The sequence below is a fragment of the Protopterus annectens genome, chromosome 8.part0 (genome assembly GCF_019279795.1).
Source record: "Protopterus annectens isolate FY-2018-M chromosome 8.part0, PAN1.0, whole genome shotgun sequence".
Lineage (NCBI taxonomy): Eukaryota > Metazoa > Chordata > Ceratodontiformes > Protopteridae > Protopterus > Protopterus annectens.
In genome coordinates, this window is record NC_056741.1 from 1,456,031,155 (window position 1) to 1,456,056,718 (window position 25,564).

Below are 25,564 nucleotides of genomic sequence, written 5' to 3' on the forward strand. Positions count from 1 at the left end.
ATAGCAGTGGTGACAGTGACCCTGGAATATCCCTCTTTGAATGTTTATCCCTGGCATAGTAATTTGTCCTTTATCATGCCTTAACTGCAAAGTGGTTTGCCTCTGTTATATGGTCGCTGCAGTTTAATCAGTCAGTGTAGGGTGTATCTTATAGATTTTAAGCACTCTTTTATCCACGAATGTGGGATGCTGTCAAATGCTTTTTTGTAGTCTCTCCATGTCATACTTAGATTCTTCCCCTTTTTACAGTTTTCCATTATGAATGTATTTAACAGCAAATGATCCTTTGTTCATACGACATTCTTTTTTTTACCTTTTTGCTCTATTGCCTTGATTTGCGTTTTCCTCTAAATGACTGTAAACTTGTGTCTGCATTAATTACAGTGTAAAGTTTATACATTATCGGAAGGCAAGTTATTGGTTTATAGTTTTTAGGATAGCTTTCAGGTTCACTCTTAAGTATGAGTATTGCTTTCCCTCTTGTTAACTAGGCTGGTGTCTGTTCTGGGTGCGCATATAAATAGTTTTAACTCATGGCTAAATCTTCATGTAAAGATGTTAGTCCTTTTGCCAGAAGTTAGGTATTGCATCTGGGCCTGGGGTTTTCCAGTTAGGAGATTTTCTTAAGTTGTTTTAATCTCTCTGGCTGTTTCTTTGTCCCATTTTGTATCCTATACATTTGAACTTCTTATTCTTTCTTTTACTTCTTCTATCCATTTAACATCTTTGATAAGTTCCACAAGGTCTTCATAGATATTTCTCCAAAACATATCTATTTCTTCTTTTTTTTGGAGATGTTTCAGTTCCTTTTTCCTAGTTTCACAGTTCTCTATAAAACTTTTGTGGGTTATCAATAAATTGCTTATTTTGTACTTTTCCTTTATATTTATCTGCATATCTTCTAGGTTTTTCTGCCTGTGCCGATATTGTTAATTTGTTATTTGTGATAGTGCATGATAGATCCTGATCTGTTCTGACACTGCACATTAGTTTTATCACATCTGCCTTTTTATTTTGCTGATCTGGTCCCTCTTCTATACTCCTCCAACAGTGATACTTCTTGTCTTAATTACTGTATAGTTTTCACTATTCGATACTTGCATGGTGGCATTCAGTTTCTTCCCTTCCTTTTCCTTACTGCCCTGTGTTTTTGTGGTAATACTTTATCTGTCATTAATTTAGCTGCACATTAATATATCTTATTTACATCTGTTATATTGCATGAATCTCTATGTGCTCCTTTGTTTTATCAAACTTGTAACTTTTAGGGTTTTATTGATTTTATGCAGTCTGTTTCTTTCATTGATCTTAAATATATATGTCCATCTCTATTAAATCAAGCAACTCTTCTCTTAGATAATTTTCTTCTAAATTGAGAGCACATTCTTTGCTCTCCATTTCCTGTGGGCATTCTATAGAAAGATTCAGATCATCTTCCTGTGCCACATTCTCTTCAGTTTCATCCTGTGTCATCCATTGCTTTGTCATATGGGAAGTCTCTGGCCTTCACTCCATAACACTGACTGCATCAGAGTTGCCACAGTTTCCTCTTCCTGCCCTTGCTGTGCAACCCCAGCTGAACACTTCACATGGCAAATGATCAGATGTTTCTCACTCTGCTGGTTTCTCCTTAATTTGGGGATCCATTTCTCTGTCCTGCTGTGGTGTTTTCTTAGATTTTCTACATTAAATCCTTTACTTCACAGGTGCTCCATAACTTCAGTTTCTATTTCTTTAACTTCACCATTACTTATTCTCATGTCTACTTTTCTTCTTTGTCTTCTTATTTTTTGTACTGGAATATTTTTGATATCCTGATGCCTTTGCCTATATTTCTCTTCAAATATCTTTGGTGCTGCTCTTTTTGTATTGGTTAGTTTTGCTTTCTCATTTGCATAAATATTACACCATATTAAACTCTTTTCTTTCTCATGTCCATTTTTCTTCTTCAGATGTCTCATGATCTTCCTGCTTCTCCTTACTTTGGAGACTCGCTCCATATTGCTGTGATGTATCCAGTGTTATACTTTCTACACCATCTTCTTCACTTCACAATTATTCCATAATTTTAACTTATATATATTTTTTTACTTCTGCTTTACTAATCTTCTGTTCTACATTCCCTCTCTGTGATCTTATTTTTTATTATGAAATTTGCCATGTCTGGATGTGTTTGCCTGTATCTCTCAGCAAATATATTAGGGGCTGCCTTTTTTATAATGATTAATTTGGCTTTCTCCTTTCCATAAATATTGCACCATATCAGATTTCTCTTTTCCATATCCATATTTCTTTTTTATACCTTTCAAAAATCTCTAGGTTTTGTTCTTTATATTTTTGCACCTCCTCAGGTGCTTTTTTCCCAAACGGATCAACATTTCTTGCTCTATATAATGTTTTTTTATAAATCTTTTGTATTAATGAACACATTTTTTATTTAAAGCTTCTGAAATGTTTTCTTTTCTTTTCTTTCCTCTAATTTCTCTCATAATCTTTTTGTATGTCTTGTGTGTGGAAATTCTCGGCTTCTTGCATAATAATAAGAATACTTAACTACTTTCTTTCTTATTCTCAGTAGTTCACTCTATTGTCTTTATGGCTTTTTTGGCCTATCAGTTGTGATTTTGTGTGGACTACTACTTCCTTCTACACCAGGGGGGACATCCTCCCCCCGGGCCTGGCCTAGCCCGGCCCCATCGTAGGAATGTGTCAGTGTCTTGAGGATTCTACACTGTAATTTTTTCTGGTCCTGTCACCCATGCACCAACAAGGATTGGACACTTTTTTATCTTGGGTCTTGTGTACTCAGCTATCTTTTTTTTTAATTTTTAACCTACTTCTGTCCATGATATATGATATATAAAATACAGTGTATATATCAGTGCTGTCTTGGTGAGATTTTGTGAAAAAGAGGGTCCACCTTGGGAAGGTACTCAGCAAGACTTGAGGATGAATTCAGTTTCAGCAACGCCACTCTGCTTTGCTTGCTGACACATCGTTTCGTCATTTGGACCCTATAGGGTCAGTATAGGTGGCTCCATTTGCAATGAAGTCTGCACTCACAGTTGTGTATCACCTTCGAGGTTGCAGACATCACTAAAGAATGCTTTGTGGTTGTCCTTGGCCTAGAAGGCCAAATTTACTGCAAATTTGTCTTTGTTAGACTTTATTTGTCCTCTGAGTTGTTTGTATAGTGCAAAAGTTCTTTTATCCTGCTGGGTGCTATACCGCCTAATTTTTGCCATGATTTTTTTTATATATAGCCTATTGATATTATGATTCCACCATTGTTTTTTTTTTTTTTGAAAACCAACACAAGAAACCAAAAACTAGAAAACTGAAATGTAGGTGTAAATCCAAAAACCACTGGGAAACAAGTGATTTAGCGCTTTCATTCACTATTTATTTGGTGAACTTCTTCAGAAAAAACTTGTCTTACCCCTACTTCCTTTTATAAAGTCATCCAGGAAATGACCTCATCAATCAAAAATATTTTACAATTACATGTAAAATCAAAACATGTGGACTGAAAAATGTATTTATACATACAAATATACAAAAATGCCTCTATATTAATAATTTTAAATGTATTTGCTTATTAAAAATTACTTGTTTTTTAAAAAACATTTGAGATTAATAGACTCATTCAGTCCTGGTACATCGTCGGCTCCTAAAAACAACTGCCAATAAGCTTCCTTACATTCTAAAATATTGTTTAAATCACCTCCAAACAAAATCTTATCTATCTTTTCTACAACAAAAAACTCAAACTTTTTGAAATCTGTGCATATAGAAGCATGTCTTGCCAAAGAGTTTGAAAAATCCTTATTTTTTATAGCTAAATTGTGCTCATAAATCCTCCTCTTTGAGACTCTTATTGTTTTTCCTATATAGTAATGGTAACAGGAAACACATTTTGCAATATATACTACAAACTCCGTATTGCAATTGTAATAATCCTTTGCCCACAAAGTGTAATTCAAATGTCTTAAAGTGATAAAAGAACTGTTACTAATAAATCTACATTGTTTGCAATTTTTACAAGCATACATACCTTTCTTGGTACTACCTAGTCTAAAATGACTGTCTTCTTTTTTGTTACCTGATTCTAATATGGACTTAATATTCCGGTCTCTTTTGAAGGTGAACTTTGGTCTAATACCCACTGCAGCAACCAAATCTTTGTTTCCCAGAAAAATTCTCCAATTGTTCTCTATAATCTCTTTAACAAACCACATTTCGTTTACTATAGGTAAAGGGAAAGCTGTAGTATAGTTTGTTGTTTCTGTAGTAACAACCTCTAATGTAGGACCTACACAAATATCCTTAGATAACAAAATGGGTAAAGCCACACCTTTGCGTAGCACCATAACTTCTTTGTCTATCTTTTTTAACCAGTCTAACGTGTAACCTCTTGACAAAAATAAAGTCCTTAAAAAGGAAAGTTCATTAATGAAAGTGTTATCGTCTGTGGTCAGTCTACTAAGTCTTATCATCTGACCCTTAACTACACCTTTTTTCATGTGTAACGGATGCAAACTGTCCCTATGTAAATACTGGTTAGCAAAGACTGGTTTTCTGTATATTTTACTAGAAAATGTGTTATTTTCTTTGTCTATACTTAAATAAATCCAAATAAGAGATAGATGTACCAAATCCACTCACTTTAAATTCTAAAAAATCTGTAGTGGAATTGAAATCCTCTACCATTTCTACAAATTTACAATGTGTAAATGTCCACAGAAAAAAATAAATTGTCAGTGTATCTGTAGTAAACCTGTATTTTGGAGTAACTGGGATGTCTAATGAGAAACTTCAACTCCCAATTAGCTATGACCAAATTTGCAAAGGCTGGAGCCACCCTTGCCCCCATGGCTACTCCTGAGGTTTGTTTATATAAACTTTTGTTAAATTTAAAAAAATTGTTGTCTAATACTAAATTCATTAGACTACAAATAGTATTGACTTTAGTGCTAGTGAAATCTGTATACTCTGTCAAATATTCCCTAAGATATTCAACTCCTTCTATTTGATTAATAGAAGTGTATAGAGACCTAATGTCCAAAGTACCAAAACTAGTGTAGTTTCTAATGGAACATCCAAGTCTCTTAGATTTTCTAACAGGTGCCATGAATCTCTTAGGAGGTAAAATTTTGATTTTTGAACAACCGGATTGAGTATGTGATCTAACCAAACAGAAATGTTTTCAGTTTTGGAATGTCTGGCTGAAATATTCGGCCTAAATGGTGGAAATTTCTGATCCATTTGTAATTTAGGAATTCCAAAGAAAGATGCCATCTTTGGATGTTCCACTGATAAATAGGTATAGCCTTCATAATCAAATTCACTCTGGCTGTACATATCAAAAAGAGCTACATCTATTTTTTGATAATTACTTTTGACCTCACTCAAGTTAACCTTTTGGTAAGTACTTGTGTCCTCCAACATTTTCTTAAGAGAACTATCATAGTCTTTGTTGTTCATAACCACTATTTTCCCACCCTTGTCTGCTTTCATTGTCCTAATATTAGTATTTTTACTCAGATCATAGAGTGCATCTTTTTCTTCCACGGTGAGATTTTCCAAATGTCCTACATGTGTAATTTTCCTAAAGTCTTTTTCACATATGTCCTGAAAGACTTGCAGAGTAGAAAGAAGGGGGGGATTAAAAGTACTAGATTTCTTAAATGTGTTGCCTAAAAGATTGTTCACACAAGTGGGTTCTTTTATAACATCCTGCATAATGTAACTTAAATTTAACTTCCTTAGATACAACCTAAACTCAATGAGAAGTCTTCCTATGTTCATGTTACATGCAGGTATAAAAGAAAAACCCTTCTTTAAAACTTTTTCCAAATCTTTAGATAACGAAACATCAGACAAATTGGTTACATCAATACAATAATTGTGTCCATAATGTTCGTTCACCACCTGGTTTTTTTGAAGTTCTTCCCTTTTCCTCTCCCTTTCTCCTTGGTTTGGGTGGTGTTGTGCCACTTCCAAGTCTGTTTGTTCTGTGAACAGTTCAAGGGAAAAGGACCCTGATTGTTTTCTTGAGGAGAATCTGTGACAACTTGGGCATAACTGACCCATTTGTTGTCGTCTGATTTGTCACCATTCGATTCCACCCTCAGTGAACCACTTTGAACCTTGTTGACAGTCTCCTGATCTGAAATGAGATTATGTTCGCCAATTTGCTGGTCTGACATGGTAGGTTTATCTTTATTGCCATTATTATTGTCAGACTTTTGTGGAACTATGACACTAGGTTCCCTACAAATAACCATGTTAAAAGAATCAACAGGTTCCTCTACAAAAATGTACGCCTGCTCACTCTGATAAGCCATAATGTCTCTTTTTAATTTAGATTGTTTCCTTGTAATTATCGTAGCTCTATGTCGGTCAGCCTTCGCCTTAACTCCATTGTACAGAACTAGAAAATCTTGGAAACAATGGTAGTTTTTTATTTTTTCATCAAGACATTTAATACTGTTTTTTATTTTGAATATTTCTCTCTGATAATGCGCTATAAGTAAGCGCATCATGTTCAAGCCTGTGTCATTATATAGCTCAATTAACAATTTGCTCAGTTCGTCCCCTGGTGTAACACAATTCGGGAACTTAGCTGTACGCAAACCCTGGGGCACCACCATTCTGCTTAGGCATTCCTCGAAATATTGAATTTCAAGGTTTAAAGTAACGTGCCTAAACACCAATTTCTCCAGTTCGTATATACTTTTTTTACAATGTAAACTGTCAAGATGTAAATTACTATTGCCTGAAGTACTTACATAAACTCTCGAACTGGTCGTATCCAACGAACTAAAAGGGTTGTCCACCAGCTTGCATACGTAATCCCAAACGCTTGCTTCTTTGGATGTGAACTGTTCTCTATTGTCAGCATTTGTAATATCAAGGATGTCAACGACCAAACCGTTTCCTCCGTCCTGTTGTGGCAACGTCTCACCGCCCTTTGACCCAGAATCTACCAACTGGGGCTGCCGTTGTAGGGAACTATTATTGTCCAAATTTTCTTTGGTTATCCTGACGATAGTTGTAATTAGTTCTTCCTGAGAATCAGATTTAGAAGAGACCCTCAGACTACTCTCCGGAACAGGATAAACAGATAGGTTAAACAAACTTTCTTGACTAGACGTTTCCGTAGCCATAGATAACACCCAAGAAAAGGCACAAAAACCAACACAAGAAACTAAAAACTAGAAAACTGAAATGTAGGTGTAAATCCAAAAACCACTGGGAAACAAGTGATTTAGCGCTTTCATTCACTATTTATTTGGTGAACGTGAAATTACACATGTAGGACATTTGGAAAATCTCACCGTGGAAGAAAAAGATGCACTATATGATCTGAGTAAAAATACTAATGTTAGGACAATGAAAGCAGACAAGGGTGGGAAAATAGTGGTTATGAACAACAAAGACTATGATAGTTCTCTTAAGAAAATGTTGGAGGACACAAGTACTTACCAAAAGGTTAACTTGAGTGAGGTCAAAAGTAATTATCAAAAAATAGATGTAGCTCTTTTTGATATGTACAGCCAGGGTGAATTTGATTATGAAGGCTATACCTATTTATTAGTGGAACATCCAAAGATGGCATCTTTCTTTGGAATTCCTAAATTACAAATGGATCAGAAATTTCCACCATTTAGGCCGATTATTTCAGCCAGACATTCCAAAACTGAAAACATTTCTGTTTGGTTAGATCATATACTCAATCCGGTTGTTCAAAAATCAAATTTTACCTAAGAGATTCATGGCACCTGTTAGAAAATCTAAGAGACTTGGATGTTCCGTTAGAAACTACTAGTTTTGTACTTTGGACATTAGGTCTCTATACACTTCTATTAATCAAATAGAAGGAGTTGAATATCTTAGGGAATATTTGACAGAGTATACAGATTTCACTAAAGTCAATACCATTTGTAGTCTAATGAATTTAGCATTAGACAACAATTTTTTTTAAATTTAACAAAAGTTTGTATAAACAAACCTCAGGAGTAGCCATGGGGGCAAGGGTGGCTCCGGCCTTTGGAAATTTGGTCATGGCTAATTGGGAGTTGAAGTTTATCATTAGACATCCCAGTTACTCCAAAATACAGGTTTACTACAGATACATTGACGATTTATTTTTTTCTGTGGACGGGTACACATAGTGAATTTGTAGAAATGGTGGAGGATTTCAATTCCACTACAGATTTTTTAGAATTTAAAGTGAGTGGATTTGGTACATCTATCTCTTATTTGGATTTACATTTAAGTATAGACAAAGAAAATAACACCTTTTCTAGTAAAATATACAGAAAACCAGTCTTTGCTAACCAGTATTTACATAGGGACAGTTTGCATCCGTTACACATGAAAAAAGGTGTAGTTAAGGGTCAGATGATAAGACTTAGTAGACTGACCACAGACGATAACACTTTCATTGGTGAACTTTCCTTTTTAAGGACTTTATTTTTGTCAAGAGGTTACACGTTAGACTGGTTAAAAAAGATAGAGAAAGAAGTTATGGTGCTACACAATGGTGTGGCTTTACCCATTTTGTTATCTAAGGATATTTGTGTAGGTTCTACATTAGAGGTTGTTACTACAGAAACAACAAACTATACTACAACTTTCCCTTTACCTATAGTAAATGAAATGTGGTTTGTTAAAGAGATTATAGAGAACAATTGGAGAATTTTACTGGGAATCAAAGATTTGGTTGTTGCAGTGGGTATTAGACCAAAATTCACCTTCAAAAGAGAACGGAATATTAAGTCCATATTAGAATCAGGTAACAAAAAAGAAGACAGTCATTTTAGACTAAGTTGTACCAAGAAAGGTACATATGCTTGCAAAAATTGCAAACAATGTAGATTTATTAGTAACAGTTCTTTTATCACTTTAAGACATTTGAATTACACTTTGTGGGCAAAGGATTATTACAATTGCAATATGGAGTTTGTAGTATATATTGCAAAATGTGTTTCCTGTTACCATTACTATATAGGAAAACAATAAGAGTCTTAAAGATGGAGGATTTATGAGCACAATTTAGCTATAAAAAATAAGGATTTTTCAAACTCTTTGGCAATACATGCTTCTATATGCACAGACTTCAAAAAGTTTGAGTTTTTTGTTGTAGAAAAGATAGATAAGATTTTGTTTGGAGGTGATTTAAACAATATTTTAGAATGTAAGGAAGCTTATTGGCAGTTGTTTTTAGGAGCCGACGATGTACCAGGACTGAATGAGTCTATTAATCTCAAATGTTTTTTAAAAAACAAGTAATTTTTAATAAGCAAATACGTTTAAAATTATTAATATAGAGGCATTTTTGTATATTTGTATGTATAAATACATTTTTCAGTCCACATGTTTTGATTTTACATGTAATTGTAAAATATTTTTGATTGATGAGGTAATTTCCTGGATGACTTTATAAAAGGAAGTAGGGGTAAGACAGAAGTTTTTTCTGAAAAAGTTCACCAAATAAATAGTGAATGAAAGCACTAAATCACTTGTTTCCCAGTGGTTTTTGGATTTACATCTACATTTCAGTTTTTTTTTTGAGTTAGTTCTGTTCTTCCTGGTATGTACAGCTGCCTCTACACAGTTCTTCATAGGTAGCAGCTTTTTCAGGTTTTTCGGGGACTTGGAATATTGCTATATTATCACTTAATAGTAGAAAGCCTTTTGAATAGTTCTTGAACATTCCAGAGTTAGCTGCAACTCCGGAATTTATTTTTACTTCAAAGAAGACCATTTTGTGATGTGACCTTATCAGAGAAGACATTACACTAGAGGGTGTGCAGCACTCTCAATATTAATGAGGATCAGACCCAGTATATCTGTGTGTCTGTTTGATGTATTGACAGTATTGTCCAGGAATTTTTTTGCCTGTACGTTTACTGTCATACATAATTCCCAGTTAATAGTGGGGTAATTAAAGTCACCCATGAATATGGTATTGGGTTAGATGGTGTGTGTTTCCATTAAGTTTAAACACATGCTATGGGTTTCCTGGGCAATAAAGAGGAACTTATAGCTTGCAAGGAAGAGCGATGGGATTTTTTTCTGTGGTGATTTGAACATGGAGAAGCTCAACTGCATTGTCCTGTTGGACCAGCCTTAAGGTATATTTACTTTGGATGTATTTTTGCTGTAAATCTAAATACCTCCCTCTTTAGTCCCTGTCTGTGTAGTAGCTGGCCTAAATGTGTGGAAGGCATTATAGCCGTGCACTGCCAATGTGTTGTTTGTGGGTTTAAACCATTGTCTCAGTGACCACACAGATATTAGCATTGTGAAAAGAGCTTGAAGGATTGGCGTTTTTTGGTGTTATGTTGTCCTGTCTCACCTTCATTCTTACTGGATGGGTTTGGAACTGATCCTCTGTTTCAACTCAGCCATATAGTAAAGCTCGAGGTCTTCCACTGGCTCGTGTCTGTATCCCTATCCCATCATGCTCTAGTGAAGCTGCCCAGATCTTGTTTGCCACTAAACAGATTGGGTGCTTCCATTTTGGCTCTGGCTAAGTGAACAAATCTTTATTCTTTATTCGAAAAGTTCTTCTACTTTAAAGAAAATTTAGCTTTTACTATTTTGTTGTAGTTAGACAAAGTTTGTTGCTGTGTTGTTGCTTCAGGCTGTCGTTTTTTTTGTTAGGCCTTTATTTCCTCCCCATCCCAGTTAAATTTCTATTACATAAGCCCATTTTAGTTAAAGGATTTTCCTACTATTACTGTTGTTAACATTTTTGAGGTTCATACCTAGTTTACTCTTATTTACAAAAGAAATGGTGTCAGCCTGTTTAAGTTAGAGGGCTACCACTGCCCGTTTTTAGTTAGAGGGCATTTTGCTATTGTTTATTGTTGATATCCTTGAAATCTTTAGATAGTTAATCTTATTGTTAAAACAAAAGGAGTGTCAGCCCACTTAGGTTAAAGGGCTGCCACTGCCCATTTTAGTTAAAGGGCTACTTAACTTCTTTCCTTCCTCTTGTTTGTTGAAGTTTCTCCCCAAAAAAAAAAGTTTGATATTTTATATATTATATCGTGGGTGTTTAGTGTGTTAAGTAGTTGTTGTTGTTGTTAATTTGCTCTTTGTGTGCGGACTGTGATTTTGAACATTTCCAAGGAGCATAAGGAAACTAAGCCTTTGGGCTTCAAAAATGTGGTAAATGCAGCCAAAAGATGTCATTAACTGATTCCCATATTATTTGTGTCTACTGCCTGGAAGCAGTACATCTTCAAGAGTCATGTTCAATATGTCATTCATTCAGCTCCAGAGTACTGCTAGAAAGAAGAAACAAATACATTGTGAGAGGCTCTAGAAGAAGGTCTGGGCACTTCAGGATCAGTGAAATCACCATCAACAAGATCAGACAAACCCACCAAGAGATGTTCTCCCTCTTTAGGACAATTGGAGCCTGTAAAAAAATTTAGCAAAGTTGTATCTCTGGCTTCGACGACTACTGAACTGACAAAATCTATTTCATCGGCGTCAACTGTTTTGGTGCCAGTGGAGTTCGAACTAAGGAGCCGGTCCTCAGATTTGGAGCCAGTTACTCCTGTTCTAAGGTCCCTTATTTTGCAAACTATCAGATCCCCTACTCTTTCCTTTTAGTCCTCCAGGAGTCTTTCAGATGACAATGTGGATAGGGTGGTGTGTAGACTTCTAAAGACATCGGCACTGGCCAAACTCCTCTCGGCTCCAACCCAGAGTGATTTGGAGCCAGCCAAGACTTCCCCATTGACACTGATTCCTCCTCCGAGCTGACCTGGGACCTTGGAGCTGTAATGGCTGGAACCGGCTGTTGTGAAACCATCAGTGCCTAGAACCATCCTGGCATCCTCAGACCCGACGTCTGCTCCGACATCCTTGGTTCCATCTGAGAAGTCTAGGAATGGATGCTCTGTGGTCAGGTCCGGAGAGGGGAGGTGGATTGGACATTTGTCTTGGGGCTTCAGCGCAGATGAGCTTGGTTCCTACATCAGCTTAGGAGCCAACCTCCTTGGTTCCAGGGATCTCTTCTGGCTCTTTGGCACCAGAGGTATCTTTGGATCAAGGGAGGGAGACTTTAGAGCTGATGAGGAGAGTGCTGTCTCCTCAGACAGCTCCACTCAGGGGTTCCAACATTCCTCCCCCTAAGTCACTGGCATCCATCTCTGCACCAGACCATCCACAGACTAGTGGAGACCCTAGGTCTCAGGGTACCCCATCAGTGAACCCCTCTTTTCCAAAACCTCTCCAGAATACCCTTCTGAAAATGTCCCTTGTAACAGACTCTGCAAGTGGAATTATTTAGACTCCCCAGAGGAGTCAGTCACCTGTGGCACAGACCTCGAGTCAGAAAGGTCCCCACGGTCACCTTCTGAGGATGTGTTCTTTGCAGACATCCTAGAAATACTTAAGCAAAGAGGTGGCTGGAAGCCCACAAACCCTTCTGATGAGGAGTCTGTTTACCTGAAGGCCTTTGGGTCTCACCCTTCAGGCACTTGGGTGTCTCCACCTTTTGGTGAACTTATGGATCAAGTTAATAGAAAGGCATGGGAGTCTCCAGACCTGTCCCTCGGAGGCCAAATTAGTTCATCACAACCCTTTCTGATAAAGAATTCCTGACTAAGGGTGTCCCTGTAGATGCTATAGTGGTTGCAGCAGCCACCAAAAAGGAACTTTCTGAAACATCCTCATCTGTCTGTCCGCTGAACAATGAATCTCATACAATGGACAGATATGGGAAGCGCATGTTTTCTTCAGTGACATTTGCACTCAGATCGCTGAATTATCTGACGGATTTTACTCGGCTACAAAGTGATCTCCTGATGGAGCTAGGAGATACTCTCCAAGGTGCAGTAGCTGCAGGGGTATCAGACAAGGTTTCCTCTCAGCTCTCCACCTTAAATTCTGTGGTCAACTCCTCCATGAGGCTCATATCTTATGTGGCAGATGGAGCAAGCAGAGCAGCGGGTTCAGGAATTTCCCTAAGGAGACATTCCTGGATGCACTTGTGTGACTTTGTGGAACCCTTTAAATCTTCCTTTACTAACACCCCTTTTGATGGCTTGACTTTGTTCGGGCCAATAGTTAAGGGGACACTAACCAGGTGTGAGCAAGAAGGGAAAACTGTCTATGCCATGGGAGTCCATTTTTCCATACCTTCTAGACCTTATCCAAAAGGCCAGAAGGGAGGAAAGATGTGGTTCTGTAAATCCCAGAGAGTTTTTCAGGACACACTTGGTGACTCTTTCTCTAGGGGCAGAGGGGGAAGTATGAATGGAAGACACCATCCACACAGCAGAGGGGGGTCTGCAAAATCAGGGCAACAGGGATTCTTTCCATAATAGGCCCTTTCAGTGCTCCTGAAGGGAGGCCCATCTGTCCATCTCTGGAGGCAGTTGGGGGTTGATTATCTTTGTACCCAGAAGCCTGGCTGGAAATAACACAAGGCAAGTGGTTGCAAAGTATCATATCCAGAGGGTACTCCATATCCTTTTCTATTCCCATCCCAAACATAAAGAACACCACAGATGTTCCACCCAGTCAAAGGGATCAAGCAACTCTAGAAATTCAAAAGTTGCTAGACAAAAGAGTCTTAATCAAGATTCTTTTTAGTGCCAAAATGAACAAGAAACTGGAGGCCCATTTTGGATCTCGGCAAATTAAACGAATCAGTAAAAAAGACCAAGTTCCGGATGGTAACATTGCAGTCAATTCTTCGCTTTCTAGGAAAAGACAATTGGATGTGCTCCATAGGCCTTCAGGATGTGTACTACCACATAATGATGGACAGGCCATCCAGGAGTCATCTGTGCTTCTGGCTGGGAGCCAGTCATTACCAGTTTTGAGCTCTGCCCTTTGGTCTCACTACAGCCCCCAGAGTGTTCGCCAAGTGTATGGCAGTAGTCACGGCTTACCTGAGACATCTAGGATTCTGAGTGTTTCCATATCTAGACGAATGGCTCCTAGCTGCCATCACCAAGCATCTACTACTGGAAACAAGAGACACCACATTATTTCTCTGCTCTTGCCTAGTTATCGCAATAAATTACAAAAAATCTGCCTTGTTGCCATTGCAATGTACCATGTTTATAGAAGCAGACATAGACACAATAAACATGTTGGCAAAACTTCCTATGGAAAGAGTTTTAGTTCTGAGACAGCAAGTCCCCAACCTTCTCTCCAAGATGAGAGTACAGGTGAGAACAGTTTTAAAAATGGCGGCAGCAATAAGTTTAGTTCCATTAGCACACATGCACATGAGAATTCTGCAGTGGCTACTATTCACTCAGTGGTCATTGCAGGAACTACCCATGTCTCACCAAATTCTGTGAACAGAGTCATGCAAGAAGGACCTTTGCTGGTGGCTTCACTCCAATCATGTGTCATCAGGTCAACCCTTTCTTCCTCCACAGCCTGTGGCCGCAGTGACAACGGACACCTCCCAGATAGGGTGGGGGTGGGGCATTATCTGGGAAGGACAGTCCAAGGCACTTGGAAGGATCATGAGGCCCATTTGCACATCAATATCCTAGAGATGAGAGCAGTGGTTTTGACATTGCAGGCACTTCAGGACTCTCTCCCACTGGGAACTATTGCAATACAGGCAGACAACATGTTGGTTGTCTGGTACATAAAGAAACAAGGCGGGACCAGGTCTTACCCACTTTGTTGAGAGGCCCTGAGAGTATGTAAGTGGGCAATCTCCTCCCAACGCTTTCTTATAGCAATGCACATCCTGGAGAAGTCCAGCATGATAGCAGACAAACTCAGCAGAGCAATTCTCATGCCTCACGAGTGGTCCCTACACCAAGAAGTAGCGGAGGTGATCTTCTGCAAATGTGGCCAACCTTACTGCAACCTTTTTGCCACATCCGTGAATGCACAATGCAGCAGCTATTTTGCCCTGATCCCCCTTCCGGGGGAGTCACCAAAGGATGCATTTGTACAAAATTGGCCCTCGGGTCTCCTTTATGCCTTCCCTCCTTCTCCTCTGATACCCAAAGTTCTCCAAAAAGCCAACTCATTGGGAAGCAAGTTGATTCTCATCACCCCATACTGGCCTCATCAGATTTGGTTCTCCTTTTGTCCTCATCTTCAGGAGGAGCCGTGGCTTCTGAACCTAGTTCCAGACCTTCTGACTCATGCGTCTTGAATGTTCCACCCTTGCCTTCAAACCCTCAGACTGACAGCTTGGCTGCTCCGATTCCAAATATAGCCAGGCTTCCTAACTTTCCTGCTTCTGTGAAACATATCTTGATATCTTCCCATAAGGCCTCAATGAGAAAATTATATATTTTTAAATGGAAAAGATTTTCTTCCTGGGCATTAAGTAAACACATTGACCCCATTTCTGCTCCAATAACTTCTATTCTTGAATTTCTGGCAAAACTATTTAATGAAGGACTAGCTGCAGCTACCATTCCTGTGCAGTAAGCAGCAATATCTCATTTCCATAGGGTCTATATTATTACCTCAAAATAGCATTTCTTTGAACACAGTTTAGTGCTTTCGTCTCTTAAATAGAAACTTCTTCAGAATCTGAAGAAGTTTCTATTTATGAGATGAAAGTGCTAAATAAATGTTTGTGTGGATTGGATCATGGTCTCCTGCTTTTTTGGATATTACAGTTAGTGTGGAGCCTTGTTTTCATCATTTCTTTGAATACCTAAACCTTGACACTTAAACAGTAAAATCCGAAAAGCAGGCAACGGCCACTTTCGCAAATTTTTTCATAGGGAAAAAATTTGCTTGGACGTTATTGGGAATTTGCCCTTTTCTCCAATGCAGAGCAATCTCGGACTTTGTATATTTTTAGGGGGGGTGTGGTGGGCAAAGCCCTCCATTTGATTAGGGTTTGAAAGTTTGTTTAGCTGTTGGTCAGCCAAGCAAATTTTTTCCCTGTGAAAAAATTTGCAGAAGTGACTGTTTGTGCTTTTCAGATTTCACTGTTTAAGTGTCAATGTTTAGGTGTTCAAAGAATGCAGTTTTAAGGTAATAATATAGACCATTTCCATATAAGTGATTCAGCCCCAAATTTGATGTCTCACAGACTATGCAGAGGCTTCCTGAGGGGCACTAACCTGTTAAGACCCCCCCATAAAAACCCCTCTACCACCATGGGACCTGAACTTGGTTTTATCCTGTTTAATTCTTCCTTCCTTTGAACCATGCATCATCATGCGATCTAAAGTTTTTAACATGGAAAACAAGTATGTTGATTACCATCACTTCTGCTAGAAGGGTTTCAGAGCTATGAGCATTATCGATAACCCACCATATACGTTTTTCCAGAAAGACAGAATATCCCTTTGAAAAAACGCATCCTTCCTACCAAAAGTATGCTCAGAGTCTAACCTAAATCAGTCCATAGAGCTACCAGTCTTTTTTTTCAACTATGGGAACAAGGCAGAATATACGCTTCAGGAACTGGATGTACACAGTTAGGCTTCTACTTACACGGAACAAAAGACCAGGAAATCTGATTAATTATTTGTTTCATTTTCAGAAGCAAAGAAACGTGCTCCTTTATCTAAGGACACACTTTTGAAATGGCTCTCAAATTGTATTACCTTTATATATAATTCTAACAACAAAGTTTAGCCGTATAAAGTCAAGGGTCATTCCATGAGAGCCACGGCAACCTCTTCTGCCTTTCGTGCTAGGCTGCCACTTGATACTATTTGTGCTGCTGCAACTTGGACAAGGCCTCATACCTTTATCACTCATTTGAAATTAAATTTGGCCTCCAGGGACAGGGCCTTCTTTGGGTCCACTGTCCTGAAGAATATACTCCTGTGAGCCACCCAGGAAATATGGTGCTAGGAATGCTGTCCCATCCAGTAAGAATGAAAATGAGATAGGACAACATGACATAATGTTCCATGTTTGTTGCCCATCTTGACTTCATTCTTACATCCCACCCTCCTTCACCCTACCTATGGCTCCTGGAGGACAAAGAGATTCTTTTATTTGGCAAGTGTGTCTCTAACCATCTTCATTGTCTTTATAAGATGTTCCTATAATACCTTAGGTACTAGGGGTTATCAGCAAACATGATATGGGGAGTTTCACTAGAGCACGATGGGATAGAGATACATCCATGAGCCAGTGGAAGACCTCTAGCTTTAGTATACAGCCAAGTAGGAACTGAGGATTGGTTCTGAACCCATCCAGTAAGAATGAAGGCAAGATGGACAACAAACATGGAATGTTATGGTAAGTACATAACTTCCTTTTTAGACTTATAACATTGAGGCTAGAACACTTTTAGATTTTGTTGGTGCTCTGGTGATATGCAAGCCAACCCAAGCTAGATAACCAGACACCACCTATCCAGTAGCTTATTGAACTAGGGCTGCTATTATAGATGGCATGTTCTGACATATAGGACACACAGGCCCCATAGACCATTGTCATGGTCCCTGGTGTAGTTTAGAGTAGGCCAGTTCTGCAACTCATATGGCAGCATTAGTCAACATGACCAGGTCACCTACAGCCAATTTTTACACCATTGAGTGGCTAGCCCTGACATGGCGTGTAGTCTGTGATCAGTGATCTCCTGTCTAGGGGATACTGCACATCATAGTTAATGCCCAAAACAGTTAATCTTACAGTTCTCACCTCAACAGGCACTACCTACAGTTTGTGTTGCTATCCATGACTCCAGGCAATTTTTATGGTGAATTTTAGGTGAAAACACATTCAGCATGTTTTGGGAGGTGAGAAGTACTGTACAGAGACTACATGCAAATTCTGCACAGGCATTAGCCAGTGATCAGGCTCAAGCCTTGCATTTTGTGCATGACAGAAAAAGCCCTTAACCATTGTGTCAACTATGTTAAAGATTACATTGCTCTTTTATATTTTTATGCTATTCACCATTTGATAATGGAGTGGGGACATTGGCCCAAGTAACTTTTTCAGACATGGCCCAGGCTACATGGGCAACAAAGAACTTAAAAAAATGATGTAGTAATGTCATAACAAAAATCAAAGAAAATCAAAGTAAGAACCATTTTAAACAACAAATTATACCGAGGGAAGTCTTACCTATCAACTGGATACATTTTCAAAGAAAGTCGAGATTTTTTCCATTCTTCATGAAATTGTGTTTTTTTGGAAAAATGAGTGGCAAATCATTAAAGACTGAAGTTAGAAAATAATGACAGATGTGATGCCTGTGCACAGACCCAGCAGTCAGGGAGCCTCAATCCTCACCACTAACACCAGTGAGGGGCGTCCATATAGAAGAAGGATAACAAATATACACACAGTAAAGTACAATTTCCCTTAAGAGCACACAGAGATCACAGTGTGTCTGGGTCTGGTTTCTCCCTTTCTCTCCAGTTCCCCATTAAGACTCCCCACTGGCACAGCTATAGTGTCCAGATCTCAGCCAGCTGGGCAAGCTAAAACCTCCAGCACCCACTCTGTCCAACCAGTGCTTCATGTCTCTGCCCAAGTAGCTGACACACACTTTGAGATAAGAGTTTATACAACCACACAGACACTCCTGGGGAAGGCTGGCACAGGTTCTCCAGCTGTGCCCCTTTTACCCAGACTATATGGTAGAAATCACTGCCACCACCCAGCTAATAATTATCAGCTACCCAAAGGCCCTTAAAAGGGTGTCCAATTATTACTGTGCAATATTATTATCCAACTGGTATGTGTAACCCAGGGCTAAAGCTATTGGAGTGGCTTTGTACAGTTTTACCAAAGACATGCAAGTACTCTTAAGAGCTTAAATTATCTCTATACAAAACAGCCACAGTTGAAATGTTTAAAAATATTTAATAATAATAAAAACACAAGACAATACTTCTTAGTACACAGTGCTAGTAAAGAGTTTAAAGATCACAGAGAAATACTTAAAATAATACAGTAGTAAAGTTCTGACATTACAGAAAAATACTTAGTCTAATCTTCCTAGTTCCTAGCTATTTCTAAGAGAAAACAGAGTTCTAAAAAAACTTACATATAGAACACAGGCAGAGTGCTAATGAGTTGGATGGTCAAGACAAAAAAGTTTAATGCTCTCGGATTCTCTCTGTTTAAATTGATATCACAGTCTTGATTCACATTACATCATTCTTCACACTTTTCTGGAATTCCCAGGCTAACAGGCTATATTCTTTATTATTCTTGGTCAGGAAGCAAAGCCATAAAGGACATTTATGCATGCAAATTCTGGCCATTAACTCTTGCCTTAAAACAATAGGCAGGATGCCTCCCTCTAGACATATCAGCTCTGAATTTTCACATCAAAGACAGTCATTAAATGCTTGACTTAGCTTTCTCACAGCTGAATGCACTGTTGTTACATTTTTGCAGTTCAATATCCAATGCAGTCTTTTCACATCTAAGACAACAAGCCTGTGGCTTACATTAATATTTACAAATGACAGAATTATCTACAAAATTCTATCTGGCTAGCCTGGCAGCCTTCACATGTCTTCATTAACCTTCACCTATCCTATTAACAGACTTTTGAGTTTCAGACTTCATACCCTTTGTGAGTAGTACAAGCTCCTTGAATCATATATTCACTATCATCTTGGTTAATTAATGTTTTATTGGAAATCTCCACCCAAGATACATGCCTTGCATTATCAAATGGTGTTCTGTTATTCGCATATCCTTTTTTATGTTGCTTAGTTACATTGTCTGTATTTTAGTGAGGTGTTAAAAATGGGTCCTGTACCCAACCAGATTCCTCAACACTGCAGTTATGAACTGCTTTTAGTGTACAAACTTTCTTTGGTTTTCTGATAATAACTGCTGCACTGTTTTTTCCCCTTGTGATACTAAGCTGACATCTGCAGAAATGCATATATTACTTGGATGGTGTAGAGTGGAAGGTTAGAGGTGGTGCTTGCCAACTGTTTAATTATTAATCAAACTACAATAGTATGTTTCTTAAATCCTTTTTGCCTCACATTTATGCCCATGCCCTTATTAGCTTTTTTTTCCTTTTCTGGTAAATTACAAAGATTTACAGTCAGTCAATAATGCCAGTCATTAGAGTTTTTGTAGTTCTTATTGTGCAGAAAATGCACGTCCAAGCAACACCTGTTGTTTTTAAAACCTTTGTATTAGAGTTGTCTGGCACTTAAGGCTATGAGCTGTTAATGAACTGTGTCCTGTAGTTAAATGTGTGTTTTCTGATTAACAGATACAATTATAATTTAAATCTGTACCCCCATTATGTTTGGCTTTGTCCAGAAGTCTAGGGCAAAGAAATTGATTGGTATTTTAATATGTTCCTTGCAGTATTTGTGGCTTTCTAGCAAGTTGTTGTGGATTGCAGTCATTAAATAATGACAGGCATGTGAGGTTCAGTTTTCATATCCTTCAGAAAATGTTTGCTAATGCAAAGCTTGTTATTCTGAAAGCTTTCTACCTATACAAGATAAATACTTAAAATCTGTTCTGGATTTTGAGTTTTTGTTTCTGATTCCTGAGCTAAGACGTTGAAAGGGCAGATAGTGTTGCAGTGGGTGACACTATATGGTTCTTACAGCAGTGAGTTGAGATGCAGTTATTCATTCATTTGATATTAAGATGCTATCTCAGGTACACAGTCATATATATGGTTGTAAATGATGGTTATGTGTGTATGTGTAGAGGATGTAGTTCTCAGCTGACCTAGATTTTTCTCTCATATTTATGAAATATTCCTTGTAAAATGTGTAGCTTATGGTAAATTGTGGTGCACTGCAGTCACTAAATGACAAACCTATGAGTTCCAGACTTTGTACCCTTTAGGAAATGCTTGCTAAGGCAAAACCTGTTATCGGTTATATTAGTAATTAAATATATAAGACCAATATTTAAAATCTACTCCTGATTTTGAGCCTTTGTCTTCCCCTGTTTTTTGGGTTTGCCCCGATTCTTGACCTTATAGTTTGAGTGCTGTGGAAGGCTGCGTGTAGTTGCACCTTCATTGCTGAAGCAGTAACATTAAATATATTGCTGGATTTTTTTTTGTACTGCTTTTGGCAATCACAGCTGGTATCCAAAAATGGCTGCTTGTTGGAGGATCATTAGGTAGAATGACTTTCAGCTTTACCTAATTAGAGTGATGTTATACAGCATATGAATTTGAGTGTTAAAACTTCCATTTTCCATAGTGTTATACACTCAAAGACTCTGTCCTATATTTGATTGAACCCAGTAGCCACTGCAAATGCTGAATTGTATGAGTTCAAAATAATGTGTTGCATGTGAAAATAGTTATTTTATTTACCATGCCATGAGCTTCCTAGATGAACTGAGTAAATGTTCTGTATTTTGCTTGTATGTTCCATATTGTTAGAGGTATGTGGTGTCCCATATTATGGGATGCAAACAGTGAAATAAAGGAAATGGCAGGCAGATGCAGTTCTCATTAAAGTGACCAGTGCTTTGGCTTGGAAGAAGCTATGAACCAAGAGTAGTGTATCAAGTGATTTAACTTGAAGTCCATTGCTGTAACTGGGTGTGCTTTCACTTTTAATAGCAGAAAACAAGATTGATTTATGGGCAGTGGAAACAATATACATTATCTAAAGCACAAATACACTTTGCATTTATTTATTTTTATTAAATTTCTGTGGCCGTTAACATTGGGGCAGGATGATGGCTTCCATTTTCTTCACAAGTAGAAATTAAAACTGTAGAGAATGTGGGTATAATTTTTCAAGTCAAGTAATGTATAAAAGCTGATGGCAGTTACATGATCACTTTGGCATGATTATTGATATTGCTTTTTGGAGTGGCGACAATGTATGTCAAATAGCAACATAGTATGTCAGTAGTAGCTAAATGATTTGCAATGAAATTTCAAAGAGAGACAAATGTATAGCTTTGTGATGGAGAACCTATGACACACTTGTCAAAGATGACACGCCACGATGTTTTGGATGACATGTCAGCGATCACCAACTCCTGAGTTACCAAAGACACTGCTTTTGCATTCATTGCTCATGCGAAGTGCATTGAATTAACTTGGGTTTGACATATCAAAACCTCCTGGCACAAAAGGTTTGCCATCACTGGATAGTCTTTCAGTGAATGCCCCCTGGGGCTTTAGTTTGTGTGCCTTTGCTGCAAGGTCTGACATTTTACATTACATTTGGTTTTCATTGGGGTGCTGTGGTAAAGTTTGGTTCAGTACTCTCAATACAACAGTGGTCTGAATAATATTTCACTGTTTTCTCATTTAATCAGATGCAAAAATTTCTTCTGAATACAATTTTTTTTAGTCACTGAGTGCATCACCCCTCCCACCCTCAATTAGTGTCATGGGTAGTAAACTACATTACAAGAAGGTAAATGTGTGTGTGTGTGTGTGTGTGTGTGTGTGTGTGTGTGTGTGTGTGTGTGTGTGTGTGTGTGTCTTACAGCTTGAGCAACCAGCTAAATGCATTTTGTATCTGAGGGTCTTGATATATTTTTCGGACAAATTTGATATAATAATTGGTCTGCATATGTATGAGAATCATTTTATTTAGGTGCTCTTATGAAATGAGGAACAAAATGCTCTTTTCTATTAAAAATTAGTTTTGTCTGTCATTTTCAATTGCAATAACCAAACAGGCATATTGTGTGTACTCTGAGAGGCATGCACATATTTGAGATTCATAGATTGTTACTAGGCTGATAACAAGAGGGGCATTTCTAGGACTACCCAAGTTTTCCCAAAAGAATAAGTGTCCCGTATCTGACTAGGACATTGAGAGCCAGGTATTTATAAGATACCTCTGTCCATAAGGGACATGAGTGCCAATACCAGTGTAAATTTCCTATTCCCCATTCACTGGTCTATGTTGCACTTAAACTGGGTAAGAGATGAACTCAGCTTCACATGGATGGGAAGCCTTTTCCATTACAGGGTCAGTCTGTGGGACACATCTCTGTCTTTCCAGCATGTTCTGTTTAAGTCACAGACAAAACTCAGGTCCCTAGACCTTGTATTTCTGGTACTCTCTGACTTACGAATATGTAGGAGGTTCATAAGTGTGTGGTTTGCGGATGCCTTGTAAGTCAAGCATAGATCACCCCTCAGCAAACTATAGGAGACTGAGAAGAGGAAAAAGAGAAAGGGCTTTAAGGTGTGGTGCATAAGGCAGGTTTGTTATGCTTTGTATTCTTTTTGTAAGGAACCTCTGAGGTCACTCTAGACTCTGCATATTCCTAGCCAGGTACCTACCAGAGGGAGCATTGTACTCTATGATTGGTCTGATAAGCATAGAGTACAGTGGGATAACGAACACTTTGACTTTAGATGCCATGCCCTTACTTATAAGTTGCCCAACATAAAAGGATTTCCTCACCACTGTGGCCACATGTTGGTCAAAGGTAAGGCTACTGTCTATGTGCATACCCAGATCCCTGATCATTGAGACAACTCTTAGGGGTGATTATCAAAATGGTAATTAGCCAGGGTGGTTGACTTCACAATGGGTACAATTATGCATTTCTTAGCACTGATTTTAAGACCATGACTTTGGCATCATTTGTTAGTCAGAGATGGACCTTCTTGAAGAATGCTTGTGTCTGCAGGGGCACAACTTACAATCATTTGCAAATTTAATCAGCCATAAACCATCATCATTTGCTTCCATTTCAGAGAAATAGATGCAAAAAAGGAGCAGACTCAGTACAGAGTCCTGGGGGAGTCCACTAGCCTCTTGGTGGAGGTGTGCTCACCTATTTTGAACTCCTGGGTCCTATCAGTGAGATTCATTTGTCTACTTTCTGTAAAGGTATTAAGCTGTACAAAATAATATAAAAGTGAGGTTGTCAGAGGGTCTTATTCTGAAATATGAGTGGAGGGATATTTTTGATTCAAGCTATGGTGGAATTCAGGTTAGAACGCCCTTTGAAAATTGAGTAAATGCTGTCAAGTTTAAGAGTGTTGCAAAGTAGATCACATCATTCATAATGGGTAGTACGTAGGCCTGTGGGCTCATTTACAAACAATATTGTTCCTTTTCTACACTCTATGACATTGTCTGATAAAATATAAAAAAAATATTTAGCTTTGTCTCAATAGTGTGCTATAATTCTCTGTGTGATGCTTTCATTGTTTTTGGTCCTCCAGTGCTCCACTTCTATGCCGAGTCTTACCAGCCATCCTCCTAACCCTAGAGTTTTCTGGCAATTTGTGGATAGATGAAATGTAAGCAAACCCTTCACCTGGACGGCAAGTGCAAAGGCCCAAAGTCCATGAAAACATCAAATAAATGGCAAGCACTTCATGGAGAGAGCAACAATACCTATATTAAAGGTTAAATGACAGACCGGTTTCAGCCTAAAACAGGCCTTTATCAATGTAAAAATAAAACAGAAGCAACTCTCTTTTATACCATTAAGGCACCTAATGAACCAATAAGAAGAAACATAAATAATTCATTAGATCAGAAAATCACCTAAAGATACAAGAATATATCATCACAATTGTACAGCCCTGTTAGCACCAAAAATAGTAAAAATATAAATGAAAACAATAATAAATATAGACAAAAATGATGCATTAATCAGTGCAAGTTATAAATGTTCATTTAAACCTGTTGGAAATAATCCACCAAGTCTAATTATCCAAGCTTTTTCCTTTCTATTTAATAGCTCATGCCATCTGGTTTTAATAAATTTCTGTCCACCCACCCTGTCAATAATAATAAACCTAAAGCTGGCTTGATTATGAACCAGAGTGTGTTTATAAAGAGCATTCGTAAGGACTTTATTTCTCATATTACTGAAATGTTCCAAAATGCGTAATTTCATAGGCCTAGATGCTTGTCCAATATAGAATGCATAGCAATTACAGACCGCCAAATAGATGACCCAGTCACTATTGCAGTTGGTCATAACCTTAATTTCAAAAACCTTTTTATGTGTTCTTACTTACTAAATTCCTTGGTTTTAACCACATGTTTACACAAACTGCAGTGTCCACAAGGGAAGCACCCCATCAATGTTGTGCCATCAAGTGTACGTTGGATTTTGATATTAAACCGGGGGTGTCACTTATAAAAGCGAAAGTGTTCCCTAGGGTAATCCTCTTACAGAAAGAAAAGGCACATCTATCATCCAATATTTGTCCAAGATAGTCATCCGTTAACAAAATGTCTTAATGCCTCTGTATGAGATTAATAAAAAGGTGGGTATTTCTGCCAAAAGTAGTTATGAACCTAACCTTGTTGTCAGTCTTGGGGCCATGGTGTTGGTAAATCAACAAATTTCATCTGGGTATCTTATCAACCTCATCCTTAGCTTGTAATAGATGAGTTAGAGAGTATCCCCGTTCTATAAACCTGGCTGTAAGGTCAACATTATAGTGTATAAGATCTTCTTCCTTTGAACATATTCGTCTAATGTGCATGTATTGTGATTTAGGGATATTTCTGATAAAATGCCTTGGATGACAGCTGGATGCATGTAATAAAGAACTGGAGTGGAAATGTTTTCTATATACCAAACTCATGAGGGTACCATCCTCCTGCTTGCTCACTAAAACATCAAAACATCAAGGAAGGAAATAGACATCCTATCAAAATTAAGTATAAAA